This window comes from Bactrocera oleae, chromosome 3, assembly GCF_042242935.1.
Source record: "Bactrocera oleae isolate idBacOlea1 chromosome 3, idBacOlea1, whole genome shotgun sequence".
In the NCBI taxonomy this organism is placed as follows: domain Eukaryota; kingdom Metazoa; phylum Arthropoda; class Insecta; order Diptera; family Tephritidae; genus Bactrocera; species Bactrocera oleae.
The window spans coordinates 48,319,705-48,341,590 of NC_091537.1; the positions used below are offsets into that span (position 1 = coordinate 48,319,705).

A 21,886-nucleotide genomic window follows, 5' to 3' on the forward strand; every position below is an offset into this window, starting at 1 on the left:
TCAATATTTTGTAGTAACTAAATAATTAAGTTAAATATATTTGAAATATTCTTAAAATAACTCAAAATCACAGTCGAATACATTAATTTATAAATAGGTAAACTATTTTATATAGTTTTGAGCCTAACATTATGAAAAATTATAACTAAAAAACTAAATGTGTGAAAAATCTTGTACACAAATAGAACAATGGCAACATTAGTGAAATTAAAACAAAAGAGAACAACTGATTTCTGCGTTGCAACTACGAGCATAATCTTGACAAATTTAGTTTGATACGGACGGTAAGTACGGAAGGAAGGAATGCCGGTGGCTGTTTGAAGCATAAAACTGTTATGTATTTCCAAGCGTAAAGGGTGAGTAGAGAAACTATCATATGTAGGCAAAGCGACAGCTGAGAGGTGTCCATGGAGAAATGTCAAGTCCGTCTAGGGGTTGGGTTTCTGTTGACATCCAAGATGGTCGACTTTTGATCGGAAAATTGTTGAATATTGCAAAATTCTTTTAATTAATGTTTTTTCAAAATAAAATCAGAGTATTTGAATATATATTGTTAAGGCTGTTAATATTATTGGCACATTCCAGAACAATTAATTTATATATTTATGTCTCTTTTTAACTGTGGTAAATTAATAAATATTCACCACAGAAAAATGTAAGGTTCAATTAAGCATGTCAAATGACGGGATCCAGAAAATGATTGTTCAACGAAACTGGAGACAAGTTTAATAAATTTATACAAAAATAATAATAACATTAAAAACAATTCTCAAAAACAATTTACCTTTGGAAAAATAAGTCCGTCCATTTCAAAAATATTCAGGTATGTTGCCAGTATTGCTATTGAGCATGGCGTAACAGTGTTGCTTAAGTTAATTTTAAAGTACTTTTAAGGAAGAAACTATATCTACCGTTTTTTATTCTACAAAGATATTGAAAATTCTACAAATAGTTGATTTAAAAAGGCTATATACTTGTATTACAAAATTAAATATAAAACGTAAAATATTTTGCGATTAAGTGATAATTTTTACTTACATTATAGGAGAAATTGGATCTACTATTATCTCTTGATATATCTTACAATGATAAATTTTGTTTTATTTTTCAAAAGAATTATTATGACTTGTAATACAAATTCTGTTACAATAGTTAATTATTTCGGCCCACTCATAGTAAAATTGAATTTCAAGTTTGTCCATGACTAATTTAATTAAAACGCTTTAAAACATACCGCATATTTTCAAATTTCAAGGTGGTATAATTTCAAATTTTGTTAACAACCTTTAACATCAATTTAAAACAAAAATTAAAAATAATTATAACACCATTTTTTGTTTTGCGCAACCCGATCTAACCCCTCGCCGCCTTAACGCACCAGAGACGGCCATGTTGGTTTCATTGTGAGTGTACACCTGGAAGGTTGGAAAATACTGTTAATGAGCACTTTCGCTACTCCCTTATACCATGGTATCTCTGCTTGATAAGTACAGAATCAAAACCGCGGTTATCGTTCCAACCAACAGTTTTTTATGTTACTGTTTTTGTTTTATTTTTGCGTTTGTTTTTTCAAAAAATTATCTGATATATCTCGACTTTATTTGAAAATACATTCGAGATCTAAAAAAAACAAACGTTTAATTTTCTCACTAAAATCTAGACAATTAGCTTCTTCCAATTGTTTTTGGATATAATTGTTTATATTTAAATAACTTGACCATGTATATTTTCAAATATTTTTTCACATTGGCTCATCATCTCCATTATTCTTTCAGTTTGTTTAGCCTTCGCTTACGTGATTAACCCATGTATACTTCTGATCATTCTCAAATTCATCCACTTCAGGTTTTAATTTTTTGCAAATGCATCCCACCAAATGCTCTAGACCGTCGGATTCGAGATACAATAATTCGTTGTTAGTACTATGCTCCGCACGGACTACCACTTGGAATCTTCGCAATAGTATACCTAGATGAAATGAAGTCATACATACTTGCTAATAACTACTTAACTGAAGCGTTTACATACCAGAAAGAGGTCATCGTGTTCCTTCTAAATCGGGTGTATCATCAGCTTCAACATTGCTAAAATCGGTTAGAGGTGTTTCGTTATGCCCCAAAATATATGAACGTAAACGATATTTAAGCTCCGGTTGGTCATGATTGTCCGCATTTTCTTCTAATTTTTTCACGAATGGCTTGATTTAGGCGATAAGTTATTACATATGTCTGTGACATACTGATACATATACCATATCATGAATATCTTTCTAGCCATATTTAGGCAATTCACAAGCTTTGTCTTATGTCTTTAGAATACAAAAATTTCATTAGAAACTGAAAAACATAAAATTAAAGCTTCTTTATGTGAAAGCGTTCTTTATGTTGAAACAGAAACAACAAAATATTTTTATATTTCACTTTTCTTCAACTTAATTCACCTGAATATCGCGGCTTCCTTTCATATTATTATAGAAATTGATGAAATTTATTTAATTTATTAATTTTAGACACTTAAACGTCACAATAAAAAAAATAAACAGATACAGCTGATAAAATAGCACACTCAAAATACATGCCTCACCGTGTTGTATTTGCCGCATTTAAATTTTGTATGGGAAACAACAACAGTGTTATGACAGTCTTAAAAAACTAAGACAATATGACGATATGACACAATATGACACCTTGTGAATACCCTAATTGTTACACAGTCCGCCTTAAGTTTGGTAAATCTGTACGAAATTTTTATATAAAATTTTTTTTTTCATAACAAATATATATTCAAATCACTTACATGAATTTTGTCCATATTTTTGTGTACGATTACCCACTGTCGTCGTTTCAGATTTTTAAACGCGATGTTTGCACAATTTATACTTCTAACACTTTTGAAAAATACTTGATATTATTTAAAAAATGTGTATAAAGCGTTTTTTTCAAACAATGCGCGCCTGCTGTGAATTTACCACTTTTTTTAACGGATTTGACTTATTTAAATATATCATTCGTTGAAATGTCAGTAGGCAATTAGAGTTGCTATGTGTATACAGTTTTATTTCAAATTAAAAATTTGTTTAGTATAAGCAAAGTGGGTTTTACTTCAGGATATTTCAAGGATAAAATATCACAAACATATTTAAGTGGCTAGAGCAACCAACCAATTTGAACCAACTTGTCGTAACCTTGTATTCCATGAACCATATGAAAATATTGTAAGAAACATGTTTGTTCAAAAAGTATCGCGAATTTTGGATTTCTTAGGACAGTAATTACTTATTCATGAATATTTATTTTGTCCCCTTTAAAGTAAACACCCCTAGATACAATGCGCCGCGAAAATTCAAAATTCGCGATACCTCGTATTTGCTCAAAAACAACACATTAATAGTGCCGCAGCCGCCATATTCCCCAGATCTGGCCCTTGTGACTTTTTTTTGTTCCCAAAATTGTAGAGGACCATGAAGGGACGACGCTTTGCTACGATTGAGGAGATAAAAACTGCATCGAAGGAGATACTGAACAAGATCACAAAAAGTTACTTTCTTAAATGCTTCGATGATTTAAAAAAACACACTGGGATTATTGCATTATATCTAACGTGATTACCTTGAAGTGGACAAAATAGATATTCTTGATTAAATAAACACTTTCTTAAGACAAAATTAGCAAAAATTTTTGAACAAACCTCGTAGACCACTAATTCAAATAAAAAATAAGTGTTGCTAATAAATAAGATAGAAACTTTGAAATCTCAATTATTACCTTCTCCACGTAGAGATAAAAGATCGTCAAATGTAAACATTTCAATTTTAAAGTTTATAACACGAACACCACATCATGATTATCTAATAGAAATAAAATCAGGATTAAATAAATAAATATAATAGAACAAAATAACGAACAGAGAAAAATCAATTTACAATTTGAAAGGAAACTTGAAACCTTAGACCCGAAATCAGTAATTATTGAAGAATTTGAAATACTTATAATACAAATATTATATTAGAATATGCAGATATAGTTTGCTGCGAAAAAATTCAATATGATCAGCCGTTATCAACAAACGAAATTACTTAGTGAACGATCCAATACTTTACACATATCATACAATCAGCATACGCGACAACCATATTTATCAACTAAATTACAAAAACAACATTTTCACTTAAAATAAGTAAACATCATAATCAGGTAGCAAACACAAACCATCTAAGCAATTATGAATGTACACTTAATTATAAATAGTCGTAAGCCGAATACATTAGCATTAAAATTTAGAAATAAAAAGAATAATGAAGTGCACGGCTCTAATTAGAAATTTTATTTCTAATGTACTCACAAAACAAGTCTAACTTGTTAACTAACGCTACCGATCTTTTTTTGGTTTTCGGTTCACCAGGATTTTTTTCTATAAGGCCGCCTATACAATACTTAACCTAATATAATATTAACACATTTTATGTAATTAATGTTATTATACATACACGGTCTTATATGCTGATTGAAAAATATATTTGTATAACATTAAGTTTAAAAATATGTCCGTTGAAACGAAATACAGACACAGCTTTTACAAAGCGTTAAAAATATTATATTAAATGCAATAAATAATATTTTGAGCAAAACAAAGTAAATTTAATCTTTCGAAATTTTAATAATCGAAGAATATTTGAAAATGTATCAAAAACAATATTAAAGTTATAAATTTTATAACATAACACGGCAATACACTATACCAGATTTGAACCACTTGTGAGGCCGTTTTAATAGTTAAATATTAGTAGGCAACCTATGCAGAATGCCAAGTTAAGCCGTTTTAGTAGTAAAAAAGGTGTATTGGTTCAAAATGTAGAATTGGCAGGTTTATACGAGGAATTATAGAAGACAATATTACGCCAACCAAATATATGTCACGTATTCCTTATGGAAGGTCGGCAGAAATCACCTACTGAATCCTCGAGCTGGTAACAGACCGCCCCTGCCGTAGACGTGAGGAATCTAGCTAAGGTCAGACTTCTTACCAGTGTGTTCGATGTTCCTCGATAGCACAGCATACAGGTAAGGAGCCTTACCATGGTTGGGGGTACTATAAAGGGCTGGATCAAGGTGTCATGCGACACGTGCCGAGGATCAACCTGGCTGGGGGCCCTTAAATAGCCCAGTCTCAAACGGAGCTTACGGATACCTGGCGCCCTCCGTAATATGATAGCCTTGCTTGCGTAGCGGGGCCTATGCGCAAGCGGACACACTTTCCCCCACACTCGTGGGACCATTTATGAACCTAAACCTAACAAAAAACCAAAACAAAGGGAGCCCGGATCTCCACAAGGGAGCCCGGATCTCCACCAAAAAATCGGGAGGGAGCTAGTTGCTCCCATAAAAGAGCAGCGCTTGCAACGAGCTCGGCAACAATTAGCAAGAGGACAGGAGCGAAGCTTGGTCCCGTAGATAAGGCAGGCACAAGGAAGGGGGCAGAAGCTAAAGCTGGCCCCAAGAAAGTAGTAGCGCCGGAGGCAGCCAGGCCCAAACCCTGCAGTCAAAACACGACTGAGAAGCGGGGGGAGGGGGGAAATACAAAGGGGCTGCTGCTGGAAGTGCATCTGCCAGAGAGTGGCCCGCATTCAATATTCAGGACCCGACAAAGGCAAGGTATGCGGAGAAACAACGCGCCGCATACCTATTGAGGTTAGTGGAGTTGCAACAGCCAACCAAAGAGGAGCTAACCAAGGAGCTCCTAGCATCAATTGACTGCACGAGGGCGGTCATACTTAATTTTAAACGGGAACCTCCAGTAAAGGCAGCAAAGCGACAGAGGTCAGCTGAAGAGGCTAAGCCGTCAGTCTAACGAAACCGAAAACAAAGGGCGGGACGCCCGCAAAATCATTTGCAGAAGTGGCCCGGAACCGAATTGTCATTGGCGTTCTGGATGAGAGGGACCCCGATGGAAGAATCCCCAGGTTCGCCACCGTCATGCACAGATGCCGGCTGGTACCAGGGCCACATTAAAATGATTGCATGAGATGACGGGAGATCGGTTGCACTATACAAAACTGCTATATCCAAGGTAGGGGAAGTATACCCGTGCGCAAAACTGATAGCAGTGGCTAAAAAACCTTCCAGACCAACGGCAAGGGTATGGATCCCAGCTACACCATCACAGCCGGATCAGATTATGCAGCTCATAAGAGCTTGCAACCCGAGTCTGCCCACGAAGGGGTGGAAGTTCGTCAAGGCATTTGACGATAGTGTAGCAGAATCTGGCATGGAGACCAAAAGGGCCACGATGCAGATTCTGCTATTACCAACAAAAGAATCCATCGAACCGCTGGCGAAAAGTGGCGAAGAGATAAACTACGTTCACGAAAGGGAGGATTACACCGTACAAGTCGGACGCCGATGCTGCAGACCATCTAGCATCGGAAAGCGAGACATGCGAAGTAGAGGAAGATCCTATGGAGTTCTCGAGCGATGTAGAAAGTATAGAGCGTAGAGAGTGTTCTTCCGAGTTTAAGCTTGCTGCCAGACTCTTAAACTTGTATACTGAGAGAGAGCTTTTAAGCGACTCTCAGGAAAACGAAGAAACAACATTAGTTAATGCGTCTTCTACAAATTAATCTTCATAACAGCAAACTAGCTTCAGCAGCCCTAATTAACCGCGTGGCAATAGAACAGCCTGAGTTTGTCCTCATCCAGGAGCCATGAGTTAATGGAGGGCGTATTTGCGGACTGAGGACACCGAGCTATAATTTATTTATGGCTAATAGTCAAGGTAAAATCAGAGCTTGCATAATGGCAAAGAAAAACCCTTAACGTTTTTATATTACATCATTACAGCAACAACGACACAATAGCAGTAAGTTGGGAAACGAGGACATGCAGTTATCGGCTGGTGTCGTGCTATACGCCGTACGAGGAGAAGCTGGTGCCCCCTCTGATGGCAAAAGAGATGGTAAGGGATAGCGAGGCATCCAAGTTCATGATCATACTTGGATGCGACTCAACCGTGCATCACACAGTCTGGGGCAGCTCAAATATCAACGACTGAGGTGAGTGTCTTTTCAATTACCTACTAGGCACTAAGCTACTGTTGTGTAATAAGGGAAGGACGCCAACATTTATTACAAGAAACCGACAAAAAGTACTGGATATTACACTTGTGTCGGAAGTACTATTCGACAGGGTAACCTAATGGAGAGTCCTCGAAGAACATTACTTTTCGGATCACCAATATATTGAATGTATATCAGAAGAAAGGGCCGATAGAGGCATGGACTTCAGGAATCATAGGAAAACGAACTGGCAGGTGCACATGCAAGAGCTGGAAAAACGTATCCCTATAATTCCGCCGTTTCAGCCCAATAGTAAAGAGGATCTCGACATCCTCGCTGATCAATTCACTGAATCTTGCCGGCAAGCATTAGAAGTGGCTTGTCCAATAACACGAAGTAGAACTAGGCCACCCTGGTGGTCTCTCGAACTTAAAAAGTTACAGAAAGGATGCAGAAAGTAGTTCAATTTAGCTAAGCAATCCCAAGGCGAGTCAGCCTGGGATTATTACTACAACCTCCTTAGGTCATACAAAAAGGAAGTTAGGAGAGCAAAAATAAATTCTTGGAAATCTTTTTGTAATGATCTCGAGAACACGGCGGAAGCGTCTCGACTTAGGAAAATAATGGCACAATCTGTGAATAGTATCGATTATCTTCAGAAGCCAGACGGCAGTTGGACGGTATCCAGTGAAGAGTCACTGGAACTACTAATGGATACCCACTTCCCAGGTAGCTCTGAAAGCCATACTGTTGAATATACTCAAGACAGTGGAGCAGAAATAGACTCCACTCTTATTAACACAGTATCAGAAAGCAACGTACGCTAGGCAATAAATAGCTTCAAGCCCTTCAAGTTGCCGGGACCAGATTGTCTATTTCCGGCTCAATTCCTGCAGTCGCAGAATTACATAATGGATTGGCTAGTTAATATTTTTAAGGGGGCGCTGCAATTATACTATATCCCTTCGCTTTGGAGGGAAGACAAGGTAATATATATACCTAAGGCAGGCAAAAGCTCGCATACAAATCCAAAGGACTTCAGACCTATTAGTCTCTCCTCGTTTCTTCTAAAAACGTTGGAAAGGCTAATAGAACTATATATAAGAAACAAACTAAAAGCAGACAAGTTGCCTGGTTCATAGCATGCGTATTCTAAAGGAAAATCCACAGACAAAGCGCTGAGCTCTGTGTTGGCGAGTTAAAAAATCTCTAGAAGTTAAAGAATACACTCTAATTGCTTCAATAACATACAGCCTAGAGCCATACTGAGTGCGCTTAAAGATCTGGACATCTCTGAACCTCTCAGAAAATTATATGAACAAATGCTCGCGAGCAGGTCAATAATTTCAAAGCTGAGAGCGACAACGATGTGCAGATCCGTCCAAAGGGGTACACCCCAAGGAGGCGTGTTATCCCCACTTCTCTGGATCCTGACAATGAATAAGTTGCTGAGGGATCTAGAGAAGAAGGGGGTACATGTTGTGGCCTACGCTGACGATTGGGCAATATCGGCTAGAGGTAAATTCCCTAATACTCTCGCAAACCTTATGCAAACGATCCTGGACGATATAAACCGTTGGGCTGTATCGTGTGGACTAAACTTAAATGATGGTAAGACAGAGCTGGTATTGCTTATCAGAAAGCATAACACTACAGTAGTTACGGCGCCAGTACTAAATGGTTGCGAACTAACAATTGGAGATAAGGCAAGCTACCTAGGACTAATCTTAGACAGGAAGTCATGGAAACAAAACTTGGATGCTAGGGTGAAGAAAGCAGCCACAGCACTCTACACTTGTAAAAGGATTGTGGGTCCCAAATGGGGGCTAACGCCTCGGATAGCTTATTGGCTCTATACAGCAGTTGTCAGACCAATCATGACATACGGTATATTGGTATGGTGGCCAATAATGGATAAGAAATACGCGGCGAGGCGTATGGAAAGTATACAGAGAGCAGCTAGTATATGCATTAGTGGAGCTCTTAGAACAACGCCAAGCCAGGCTCTAAACGTCATTCTACATTAACTGCCAACAGACCTGTTCTGTAAGCACGTGGCAGCAAAGTCAGCTCTTAGACTGAGGGAATCCTCCCAACTAGTCGCATGCAACAAGGTGCATTCAAGGATACTTAGATCGTTCCCGTTTCTACCCAAAACCACGGATTTCTGCAATCCAATAGAATTGAAGCTAAATTCCGTCCACAATGTGGCCTTCCCCACCAGAGAGGAGTGGGAAAGGGACGAGGTGGACAGGAATCCAGGAATTAGCACCTACACGGATGGATCCAAACTAGATAATCGAGTGGAAATTGGTGTCTTCTCCGCAACTTTAGACACCAAAATCGCCTTCCGCTTACCAGACCACGGCAGTGTTTTCCAGGCGGAGATCACAGCAATCAAAGAAAGCCTTGCTGTATTGACAAAAAGTGTGCTCACAACAAGGAGTAAATATATATTTATACGGATAACCAAGCGGCCTTGAAATCACTCAAGTCTTCTATGGTCTTATCAAAGATAATGAAAGGATGTCTTGATCTATTAGAGGATCTAACAAGCAGATGAACTAGCCAGAACAGGCACCGAGTTACAATTAACCCCTGAAAAAGAGGGCATTTTTATGCCCCTGGCAACTTGCAAACACTTAATCAGCGAACATGCTATAAATATAGCAGAGTCTCGGTGGAGAAAATCAATAACCTGCTCAACCAGCAGACTAACGTGGCAGGAATGGAGCGTGAGTCGTACAAACCGACTATTAAAATTCATAAGAACTCTGATTAGGGTACTAACAGGTCACTGTCTAATTGGTAGACATGCCAGCAGGCTAGGTGTACCTTACAACGACTATTGTAGAAGCTGCCAAGAAGTAGAAGAAGATGAGACAGTAAAACATCTTCTATGCGAATGTAAAGCTCTATACAGGAAAAGAATCGCAACTATCGGTCGTGGATTTCTTGACTACGTATCAGAAGTTGCTAACATAAAATTATTTATACTGATGAGCTTCATCAGGAGCACAGGTTAGTTCAGAGAGGAGACGATAGAGTGAGGGAACATTAGTCCCAGTGGTATCACAATGGGCCTCCTATAGGCCTAGGTGCGTCGTTAGACAGCCACTCTACCTACCTACCTACCTACCTATTCCTTATGGATTGGGAAGAGGCAACATCGAAAAAATTTCAAATAGCATGTAAATTGTAAACAAAAACGTAAACACCTTTTTAAGTAGATAAATAAACTTATTTATTAATTTATAGTGAAACAATTTTGAGAAATGAATGGAATAATGTTTCGAGAAAATATTTAAGATATTTTTATACTCCCGCGACATGTTGCTACAGAGTATAATAGTTTTTGTTTTTTTTTAACAACATATTGCTGCAGAGTATAATAGATTTGTTCAATATATTATACTTGTATGTCCTGCGTGCAATGAGTACGTGACTAACCACCTCTTTGCTTGCCCAACGAACCCGACTCATATAACTCTTTATTGGTTGACGAGACGAGTTGATATTCGGGTGACTGACTATCTGTCCGTCTGTCTGTGAAAGCGATAACTTGAGTAAAAGTTTAGAAATCTTAATGAAACTTGATACATACATATATTTCGTAGCACCCAAGGGAATTCGATATTGCAGATGTGGATTAATGTCACAAAGCGCCACAAACATCAAATTTCACAACCAAGATGGCAGGAAGGGGCTGTGTAAGTAGGTAAGCGGTGTATAAATTGGAGAAGAGGCATGGCGTGGAAATCCTATATCTAAGGAACTACTCTTCCAATTTCAACCAAATTTGGTGTGGAAGGTTATCCCAACAGTCTTGCTATACGCTTTGAAAATTTAAACTTTTAAATTCCATTTGATTCTTTCACTTTACAGTCTACAAATCAAACGTCAATTAAGTTATCAGAATAAAAATGTGCACAAATAGTGCCCTCAAGGTATTTCATTTTAAGCACCTATACACTAAATAAAGGGACCCCTGTGCATATGACTCTGTTTACCGAACATTTTGGTTAATCTGTAAGATATAGTATTGAAAATCGGGAAAATTTTTTTTGTGTTGACAGCATGCCCTTGTAGGAAAAATGGATAAAATCGGGTCAATACTTCCTTTAGCCCCATATACCATATATAAATATTTTGGAACTTTAGGTTGACTTTATACCACCGAAATATGCGGTATAATATTATATATAAGATATCTTTAAAAAATTAAATAAAAGTATTATATTGGATATACTATAGTTTAATGAAGAGAATACGTGATATCGATCTACCAATTACTCCCAATCCCATATACTACATATAAGATTTTCATTAGTCCAGAATGAAATTAAGATGTCCCATCTTTCGGTTGATGTTTTCCTTATATATCCCGTATAATAAATCTAACCTCTTTGATTGAGTTTATATTACATACTTATATCTCATTTGAGTTAATTAGCTTGATCCTAATATTAATATATTATATTATATATAATACTTTGGTAAAGCTGAGCTCAGGCTAGACCGGGGTCACAGTTGGCGGATAGTGGACGGCCTACGCTAAGTATGTTAGCTGCGAATAGTAATACGCAGCCCCGACCAAGAGCTGCAGGAGAGGAGGGCTTGGCTCAAAATGCCTCACGCGCCCAATGAACCTCCGGCGAAGAGGCGAACAGATGCCGTCTTTAAATAAGGCTTCACAACCCCCACCGGGGCTGCACCGTGGGAGAACCTACCCACGAGAGGGAGGCAACAAAGCGACGAGGGATCAATACGGCGACAGTACCCAATGTGTACGGATGACGATGAAAACCCTGGGCAAGGGCCTATAGAATCGAGGCCAGTAAGATTCTAATTATAGTATACTGGAAAGCCGGAAAGGATTAGATTGACAAAGGGCTGGTGAGAGCAGCATTCTACCACAGCCTCACCTCAGTAGGTAAGAGTGACATCTCACCGAAATGGCTGGTAGGCTAATGCTGTCCTCATCTCCGTCTCGTTAAAACCATGGCAGGTCTTCAAGTTCGTTCAATGCACGTCGCCATATATTCTCGGCCGTACAGTTTCAGTTGAGACGAGCTCCTGATTTGTGCTCGAACCTGGCTCTGAACATAAGTTCCCAGGCAGAAGAAGGAATCCTTAGAAAAGTGCAAGAGCATCGTGCAAATAATGAAGATGGCGATGGCCAAACAGAAAAATGTCAGCATGAACGTTAAGAACGGAGCGGCACAGCTAGACGAACTCTTTGACGTAATCAGAAACTGGCTCTTCGCTGAAATCGAGAAAAGACGGGGAGATGCACGGAACGAAAAGGACGGCCAGTGGCAGAAAGTTTTGCCCAAAGGGACGAAGAAGACCCACGCAGAACGAGGCAAGGTGGTGGAAGCACTCAAAACCACAGAAGAGAGGCAACAAGGGAAGAATATAGCTGCAAGTCAGAGAGCACGTAATAGGGCCAAGCAACAATCAGAGGACGTGATTATTATGCCAGCAGAAGGCAATAGCTACGCCGAGGTCCTTAAGAACATCCGTAGCAAAGTAAATCTAAAAGAAGAAGATGTTAAGATTAAAGGGACCACTTGCATAAAATGTGGCCAACCAGGTCAAAAATTAAAAGAGTGCACAAAACCCCCCTCATGCTGCCTCTGCGAAAATGCCAAACACAAAAAATCGACCATATCCCGGGCTCCGCAAAATGTACGGTATATAGGAATCATCAGAATAAATGAATACTCTACAGGCCCATATGCATAGATGCAAGGCTGCTGACGCTTTACTCTCGCAAAATGGTGACGGAGAACGGTTACGACTTAATCATCATAAGCTAGCAATATAAAAAGAAGGAGAGCGGGACCTGGTTAGAAGATAGCAGCTCAACCGCAGCTATATGGCTACCACCAGGTAGCAAAGTCGGCACTATAGGTAAAGGGAACGGCAACGGTTTCGTATGGGCCAAATGCGACCTTTTCACAGTAATTAGCTGCTACCTGACACCAAGCGACAGCATACAAGAATTTCAAGAAAAGCTCGAAAATGTAGAGGATACAGTCTTCTACAGTACTTCGAAATTAATCTCCGCAATAGACGACCATAACCCATCTAGCAACTCCCCCAAAAATGCAAGAAAAGTAGTCGAGCACACAATGCTTAATATAACAAGAGCATGTCACAAACCGATGCCCAAGGCATCCCACAGCAAACATAAAGCGGCAGTTTACTGGTGGACAGAAAATATCGCCCAACTCAGACGCACATGCCTTCGCCTTCGTAGATGGTATACGAGATCCAGGCGAAGAGGAGCCGCATCTCAAGAAGCCGAGCAATATCCAGCGGCGAAAAAGGAGATGAAGCACGCCATCGATGATAGCAAAAAGAGAAAATGGGAGGAACTACGCGAGGACGTTAACAAAAACCCCTGGGGACTCGGGTACAAAATAGTAATGAAGAAACTGGGAGTTCGAGCAAAACCACCTGACTTAACCGCTGCCAAAATGGATCATATCGTAAGCGCACTCTTCCCCACACACGAAAACAGGATTAGTGATCCAGAACAGACAGCAAGACTTCTGCAAATCCCCCAGTTCACCCTCGAAGAGCTACAACTGGCCACTGGTAAGCTCAAAACTAATAAATAAAATAAAGCAGAAATCCTTAAAAAAATCGCCGCAGAGCGACCGGCATTACTTTTGAATATGTACAACGCCTGCCTCGAAGCCGGAATATTCCCTGAACCTTGGAAAAAACAACGGCTGGTGCTAATCAGTAAGGGAAAAGGTGATCCCAACTTACCATCAGCATACCGTCCACTATGTATGCTTGACACAGCGGGAAAACTTTATGAAAGTCTACTTAAACCCAGACTCGAAGCGGCCATCAGCGAAGCCGGAGGACAACACGGCTTTATACCCGGCAAGTCAACTTTAGGAGCTCTAAGATACAACATTGAAATCGTAGAAGCCGCACAGCGTAGATACCATAAATACAAAAGAATAGTTTTGCTGGCGAATCTAGACGTCCGAAACGACTTCAACAGCGCTAGATGGGCGGACATGATCGACGCTCTTGAAAAAAGCTTTAAAATCCCCAACTACCTGGTGCGGAGCTACCTCAGCAAAAGATATCTGCTGTACCAAACTAGAGAGGGATCACGACAGATAGCGGTTACGTCAGGAGCTGCACAAGGATCCATTTTAGACCCAGACTTGTGGAACATCAACTACGACGGCATACTAAAACTCGAAATGACAGACGAATCGTACCTAATTGATTACGTGGACGACATTGCAGCAGTAATTACAGCCCGAGACACAGAAGATGCGCAAAGAAAGCTAAACCAGGTCATGATACGGACACAAGCATGGCTTGACTCACACAACCTCCAGCTCGTTACGGAGAACACAGAACTACTACTGCTAACAAATAAGCACATACCTCTCGAAAGAAGTATGCAAACGATTACGGACACTCTAAGGACACAAAAATCGGTGAACTACCTAGGCGTAAGACTGGACCCCAGATTAACTTTCTGGGTACAAATCCAGCACGTCGCAGGAAAGGCAGCGAAAATCTCCTCCCAACTCAGCAGACTAATGGCCAACATAGGGGGGCCCAGCCAAGAAAAGATAAAACTTCTAATGTCCACGACCATCAGCGTCATATTATACACAGCAGAGATTTGAGCAGATGTGTTAAAAAGGAAAACCGACGTAAGGTATTAGCTAGAGTACACCGCACCACAGTCCTCAGAGTTGCATCAGCTTACCAAACGGTGTCAGGTGATGCAATATTATTTATAAGCGGAAATGCCCCAATTGACCTTCTGGCATACGAAAGGAAAAAGCTGTGGGAGTTAAAGAAAATGTCTGAATACAACAAGAGCGCATTAGACCAAATAAAGAAAGACACGATATCAGCATGGCAACGAAGATGGGAGAATGAGAGTCGCGGCAGATGGACGGCCAGACTTATGAGAGACCTAAACTTATGGACAAGTCGTAAATTCTGAGAAGTCGACTTCTACATAACGCAGCTACTATCCGGTCATGGATACTTCAAAAAGTACCTCTACAGAATGGGAAAAGTCGAAGAGCCGGCATGCCTATACAACGATGCGACTGAACACGACGCTGAACACACATTCTTTAAATGTGAGCGATGGCAAAGGGAACGTACCGCCGTAGAAAACCTGGTCGGTCCAATAAGCGCGAACAACTTAATCAGCGTCATGGTGGAGAGCAAAGCTAACTGTTCTATTATCCAGAAATTCGCAGAAACTTTGCTACACAGCAAAAAGTGGGACCTGGACGCAGGTGCGTAGATGTAAATCTCTCAATGAGGAAAATGGAGCGCCACCCTGTAGTAATGCAAACGCGGTTCCTGATGATGCGGAAGGTATTTTTCACCCCCTCACCAGCAAAAAAAAAATATTAATATTAATATTTCGGACATGCAAAATGTTGTAATGCAATTAAGTTAGCCTACGACTTATCATATACTCGTACATAAATAAGCTAATAAGATACCAAATTGGATTATAATCGTTTCACAATTTCGTTGAAAAATTATTGTTGAACTGTTTTGCATTGTGAAATTATTTCCCTGCCCCTGTATAAAAGTTAGGTTATACCCGAACTTGGCTGTTGCTTACTTGTAAAATAAATACTGTTCTCTATTGACAACTTAATTGTCTTCAGGGGATGATTAAAAGGGATTGCGTTGAATCCAGCAGTAGTCCCTTTATTTAACACAATTATGCGTATATGCATATATTTAGGGTAATGTGGGTTCTGATAGTTATCGAAATCAATATTAAAACCGATAGAAAGAATGTAGTAGGTGTCATGAAGTCAGAATAGAAACATCTGACAGATTTGAAATGTAATACCAATTTCCGACCGACTCTTAATCACGAGTTTTAGGCTGTTGAGTACATTATCCCACTAATCTACTAGATTTAGCAAAATTTCGCCATACTAAAATTACACTTGTTAATCTCGTCACCCAGGAGACTTGAAGTTAATCTACTCGAAATTATCCTATGCGACTCAGATTTAGTACGATCTGTTTGTCGATAGCGAAATTTAGCACATTATCACTGCTGATTAGAAATACAAACTGTCAAATTGAAAACAAAAAATTTAATAAAATAAAAAGTAAACAAGTAAGGAAGGGCTAAGTTCGGATGTAATCGAACATTTTATACTCTCGCATAGTTAAATGGTATATTCGTTTGAGACTTCTTTATATATTTTAATAATTAGAAGTAGGAACTGTTGCCTTAGTTATTTACTTTTCACTCACAGTGAAAATAATTAAAGCAATTTGTAAACTAAATTTACTCAAATTATGAGAAATCGTTCTCGTGCTTTTTGTATACGTTTATAATTGATTTTATATAGAATGCATTACAACTGTATTGAGAAGTATGAAAATAAATCGTTTTGAACAATGAATAACATATTTTATTTATTATATCGATATTACTATACATGTTTAGCTTAAAAATAATAAATATTAACAACTTTAAAAATGATATAATATTATTATATAATATTTACAACATTAAACATAAATTTTTGTAGAGATTCTTATACATATATCCAAATTATATTTCTTTTTTCCTTATACTATTTAATTTCTATCATATATTTATACAATAATGTCATATATAATAACAAATTATATATATAATTTAAATTTTCTTAATTAGATTATTTACATATTTTTCTTAAAATTGTCTTAAAAACTACTGTCAAAATTCTAAATCCTATACCATTCCAATTCGATTATATTTGGAAAAAAAAAATGAAGAACTACTGCACTAAGTCTGAAAACTTTAGTTCGAAATAGAGACACAAATACTGTCATGATAGCTGTGTATTGTCTCAAAAGTAATTGCATTTACACGGGAAGGATTCATGTTTGAAAATGCCCAATTAATTTGTGTACCGGCAGGTGTAGTTGAATATTCTGCACCAAGCAGGGAACTAAAGTTTTTTCTTGGAGCAGATTTCTTATTGCAGTCCCTGTAGACATTAAAATGTTAAAATCTCCAACAATTAGCACATTTTGATTGCCTAACTCAGAAGTAATGACTTCCTGAAGTTCTACAATTAATTGTCTGACAGAGAAAGCTGAATTTCTATATAGAACCAGAATATCAGTATTGAAACATTTAAACAAAACCGCTTCTAAAACTTTGCGGCCTGAATAAATTTTCTTTACAGCCTATGATTCTATAGAGCAAGCAATACTATGCTTTGCATATATTATAATGCCCCGTTTATTTCTGTTGGTTGTTTCCGTGCTATCTATCCTCAGCTCGTTAATTGGAGTAAATCCTGGTATATCAAAACTTTCGCAAGGATAATTCCAAGTTTCTACAAATCATAAAATATCTGAAGATAGCATCAAACAGTCGCTTTTTATATCATTAATGTGAGCGAGAAGACTCTGAACATTATGGAATAAAATTTGATGTCCTGATGTTCCGGAAATCATAAAATTCAAACTTGTTGTCAAAGCTTTATTTGTGTTCAATTCCCTCAGTTCCCTAAATACGGGATCCGATTCAGAAAATTTGTTAGGAGGAACAAAATTTCCTATGATGAATAGACCTTCTGCAGAAGTAGCTCGACTACAAGCGACATATATTGAAGCTCTAGTCATTCTGGGTCGAGTGTGAACTACAACTTTATTATATGTGGCACCCTGACTTTTATGAATGGTTATTCCCTCAGCCGGAACAACTGGAAACTGACTTCTTTCAATTGAAATTTGTTCATTTCTTTTATATTAAAAAGATTTTAGAACTTTTTCAATTGGTGTCCAAGAACTTTCTAGAGGATGAGGCTTTTTTGATCGTGCTATCAAACCTACAGAAGGTTCCAAAAATTTAATCCACAGAATTGTTGGAAAAGAACAATGGAAATCAATTTGCATAAGTTGTCCAGCTGCCCCATTAACTAAGCCATCACACGTGTTTATGTTCACTGTAATCATATATTTGGCCGAGGTTTTTAGTTTAACTCTTTCCAAGTTTAACTCTTTCCAAAATATTATCATTTTCATTTATACCAATTCCTTTAACTGAGTCTTTTGCAGTTGAAAGGAAAGCTTCTGTTGGGATTCGACTGAGCTTAAGGGCATTTAAATTATTTGTCTCTTCATTGGACCAAAATAAATGTATGGCATCATCGGGAACTTCTTCGAAATTAACTACTCGAGTTTCAATGAGGGATATGTCCTCATTTGTCATAGTACCAGATGCCATATGGTTTAATGCAATTGCAAAGGCCTGATCCTCCCGTTGTCTCATTATTTCTGTTAATTTAAAGTATTTAAATAACTCCCACAAAGGGGAACCAACTAAAGTGCTGTATGCATCATTGGGATTAGGAGAGAATATCCACCTATCTCCAACAGGTGACAGTTGCTTCAAATCACCAAACACTATGATCGGTATACCACCGAAGGCGCTGTCTGGTTTGAAAATTTGTTTTAATCTCGCATCAACAGAGCTAAACATACGAGCACCTACCATCGATATTTCATCAATTATGATTAATTTTAAATCAATAAGTCTGGAATACAATGAATTAACTGTGTCATTGCTAAGTGGCCTCAACTCTTTATTCAACTGATTAACAGGTAAAGAGAATATTGAATGAAGGGTCATTCCACCTATTCCGAATGCTCCTTTACCCGTAGGTGCGCAAAGAAGAACTTTTAGGAACTTGGATTCTATCCAGGTGTAGAATTGTAACGATGGTTAAGAGCTTGATATATTGCAGATATCAAACGACTCTTTCCCACACCTGCACCGCCGCCAATGAACTCATAAAATGGGAGATTTGTTTTTAGGTGGTGCATCAAATGTGTCAAATAGGTTCTTTGCTTAGTATTTAGAGTTTGAACTAAAGAAAATAGTTCCTCAAATGGAATTAAAGGGGGTAGTTTAATAAGTCTAATATTGCAATCAGATTCAGTGCCATTATCAGTTGAATCTTCGCCATGCAAGTCCAGCAAATTTATATTTGGGTTTATTTCTGGAAGTGCCAACACTCTGAACTCATTTTCCACGATAGGTAGCTCATTTTGAGCACCTTCGTCCAAGTCTATTTCATTATAAAGACTTTCTAGAACATTTTCATGTTCTCTTTGCTCAAAAACATCACATTTTCTTTGATTTTCTCGATTTTCATTCGAACACGTTCCTCAGGTCGAGAGGTATTTATAAATATTTCTGCATAACTTTCTTCCGAAAGATGGAGCCCAATGCAGCAATATACTAGTTCTTGTGCAGATATTTCTGTGCCTAATATAAAATTGTGACCTATATGTTTAAGTTTTTGCTTAATAGTATAATTTCCAGCATTTACCTCTGATATAGCTTCATTTAAGAGCCCAGAAATTCCCCTGTTAGACTTGTTAATATAATTAATTATATATGAACAGCAAGCATATGCATCCAGTATATATTGGATATCCATATTTGCTCTATGGAGTTCCAAAATCAGAGGATTATAAGCGTTTATAAAGCGATCCTGTAATTTTCTTTTTAGAAAAATTTTGGGTTTTTTTAAACTTGAACTAAGGGCTAACAAATAGTCATCAAAAGACATATTTATTCTACTATCAGATAGAAAGTGTTCAAAATCGTTTAAATTAGAAATGTCTTCTGTAGTCATATTTGAATTTAAAACGTTTTGAATTTTGAAAAAGTTTTGCTTGTGTCTTTCTGAATTTTGACTTGTTTCTGTAAGAGGTAACAGTATTTGCGTTGAAGGCATTGGTAGATATGGTATACCAAAACGACAAAACTGTTGTCCTCTTATTTCCCTAGTACAAGACCGACTGTGGTTATGCTTTTGATAACCCAAATAATTTTCTAAGTGTCTGATCGAACCATCGGTAGAAATATAATTGTCAATAAAACTAATGACATCAGGGAATGTCTGGGGATCTTGAAGGTTAATCTTGGGAGCATTATTAAGCCAATACATGACATGTACATGCGGGGAACCTCTCTGTGGAAACTCCACTCTCCAGTAGAAATTTGTAACAAAATGCTCTCCAAAAATGCCGGCGTTATCTTTAAAAAGCTTAAGAATTTGTCGATAGCGGTAGCGAAAATATCTAGCACAAGTAACCACGCCTGACCGAATTAAGCGATATCTATCTTGGGTTGTTAAACTGTTGGCTTCCTCTTCCGAAATATCTTTAGAATCAACAGTTTTAGAGAGGATGACCAAAAGCTCAACCCACTGAGATTCTGCAGCCGATAAAGTGATAAAGAAGGTTTTAAGCCCAAATTGGCGAATCATAGCGATTGCCTTTTTCCTCTCAGCTTCCCAGTGTGTAGGTGAGGATCTAACGCCTTTCAAAACCTTGTAACCATCATCGTGTTGAATCAAGTTTTGAACAAAGTTTTCGTTTAATAGATTTTGGGCCGTAACTCGGTTGCGACCTGAAAACTTTCTAAGGCAAATGGATGTACTATTCTTAATTTGTAGCAGTTCTAATTTTGTTGTAATCATGGAACATCTTTGGAATGGTACACGCTCTTCTGTCAAAACGGCGAATTTCAGAACGTATTATCTTGCTATACGTTTCAGAGCATGTACGCTTCTGCCCAACGTATATTGTTCCAAATGACAACTCTTCTGAATTATTATCTTGAATTATGTCAATTGGTCTTTGTCCTTCACCTGGCGCTATAACTAAACGGTTATAGTCTAAGTTTTCTACAGGAATATTGTCCAAAAGAGTTTCTTGACCGCCTGGATTTAGCTCTGAAGGTAAAAGACCCGTGGGAATATTATTACCTGAGGGATTATCATGAGAAGTTTGTGACGCATGAAAATATTGAACCAATCGGGAATCCTCTGCAGATGCAACAATCGGAACTTCTTCTTGGTTATTAAATTCTGAAATCCAGTTTTCATTAATATGTATATTGTGCTCACAATACAGAGGGGTATTCACTAAGAACTGCAAAGCTTCCATAATCTTTGCGGGGCATATGGTATTGATCATGTAATCATGATTGTATTCCAAATGCCTTCTTAAATGAATTTGTATAACATGAGCCTCATCAAAGGACCTTGGTAGAGATGTCACAATATTGTTAACAGAAATTGGTATATTAACAGCAGCACCTTTGAGCAAACTCTGACCTTGATATCCTAACGGACGGATTGTCATAACAGGCAATCTAGGCATTATGAGACGTTCTTCAATTGGGGTTAAACCTTTCAAACAATCCGGTATTTCAGGAAAGTCTAGACCGTTAGCTAATCATATTTTTGGAACGTTCTTTTTAACAATCGCATTTTTGCAAGTAGCACAAAAATTGTAATTTCCATCTTCTGAAGGAAATTTTTGCATTAAAAAGAAGGCAGATGCAGCATTCGGGTGACCTTGCGCAATAGTTTCGAAATTTAATTTGCGAACTTGGTGTGAAAACCATAAGCCGCCGCTGCAAATACATATTTCAGTAGGGCCCTTATTTATATTTTGGAAATAAATGTTTTTGAAATCTGTTAAATTGCCACTATTATCAGTTTCTATAACATTATTTTCTCTCGTTAATTGGATTCGTTGGGACTGCCTTTGGTATTTGTCTATTGAGTGGGTTATTTCTAGGCGAACTTGACCTTGTCTAAGACGTCTCTGATTCAAAATCCCCTTCCCTCATACCCCTCCTACTAAGCTGTCGACGTTGTGTTTCTCTATCACGCTCCTCTCTCCTTATTTCAGGATTTCTTCTTGCATGTTCCCTTTGCATTTGATCACGAATGCGCTCTAAATTCCTTTACTCAGGATTTCTTGCGCGAAGTT

The 21,886-nt window shown here is 38.1% G+C and overlaps 1 long non-coding RNA gene across 1 annotated transcript; it reads right to left on the reverse strand.

Annotated features, from left to right (window-relative positions):
• Positions 1-1,664: 1,664 nt before the first annotated feature.
• LOC118679797 (uncharacterized) lies at positions 1,665-2,680 on the reverse strand. Its single transcript, XR_011395035.1, has 3 exons — positions 2,441-2,680; positions 2,029-2,336; positions 1,665-1,968 (listed from the first exon to the last, which is right to left on the reverse strand). It is a non-coding gene; the product is annotated as an uncharacterized lncRNA (long non-coding RNA).
• Positions 2,681-21,886: the final 19,206 nt, after the last annotated feature.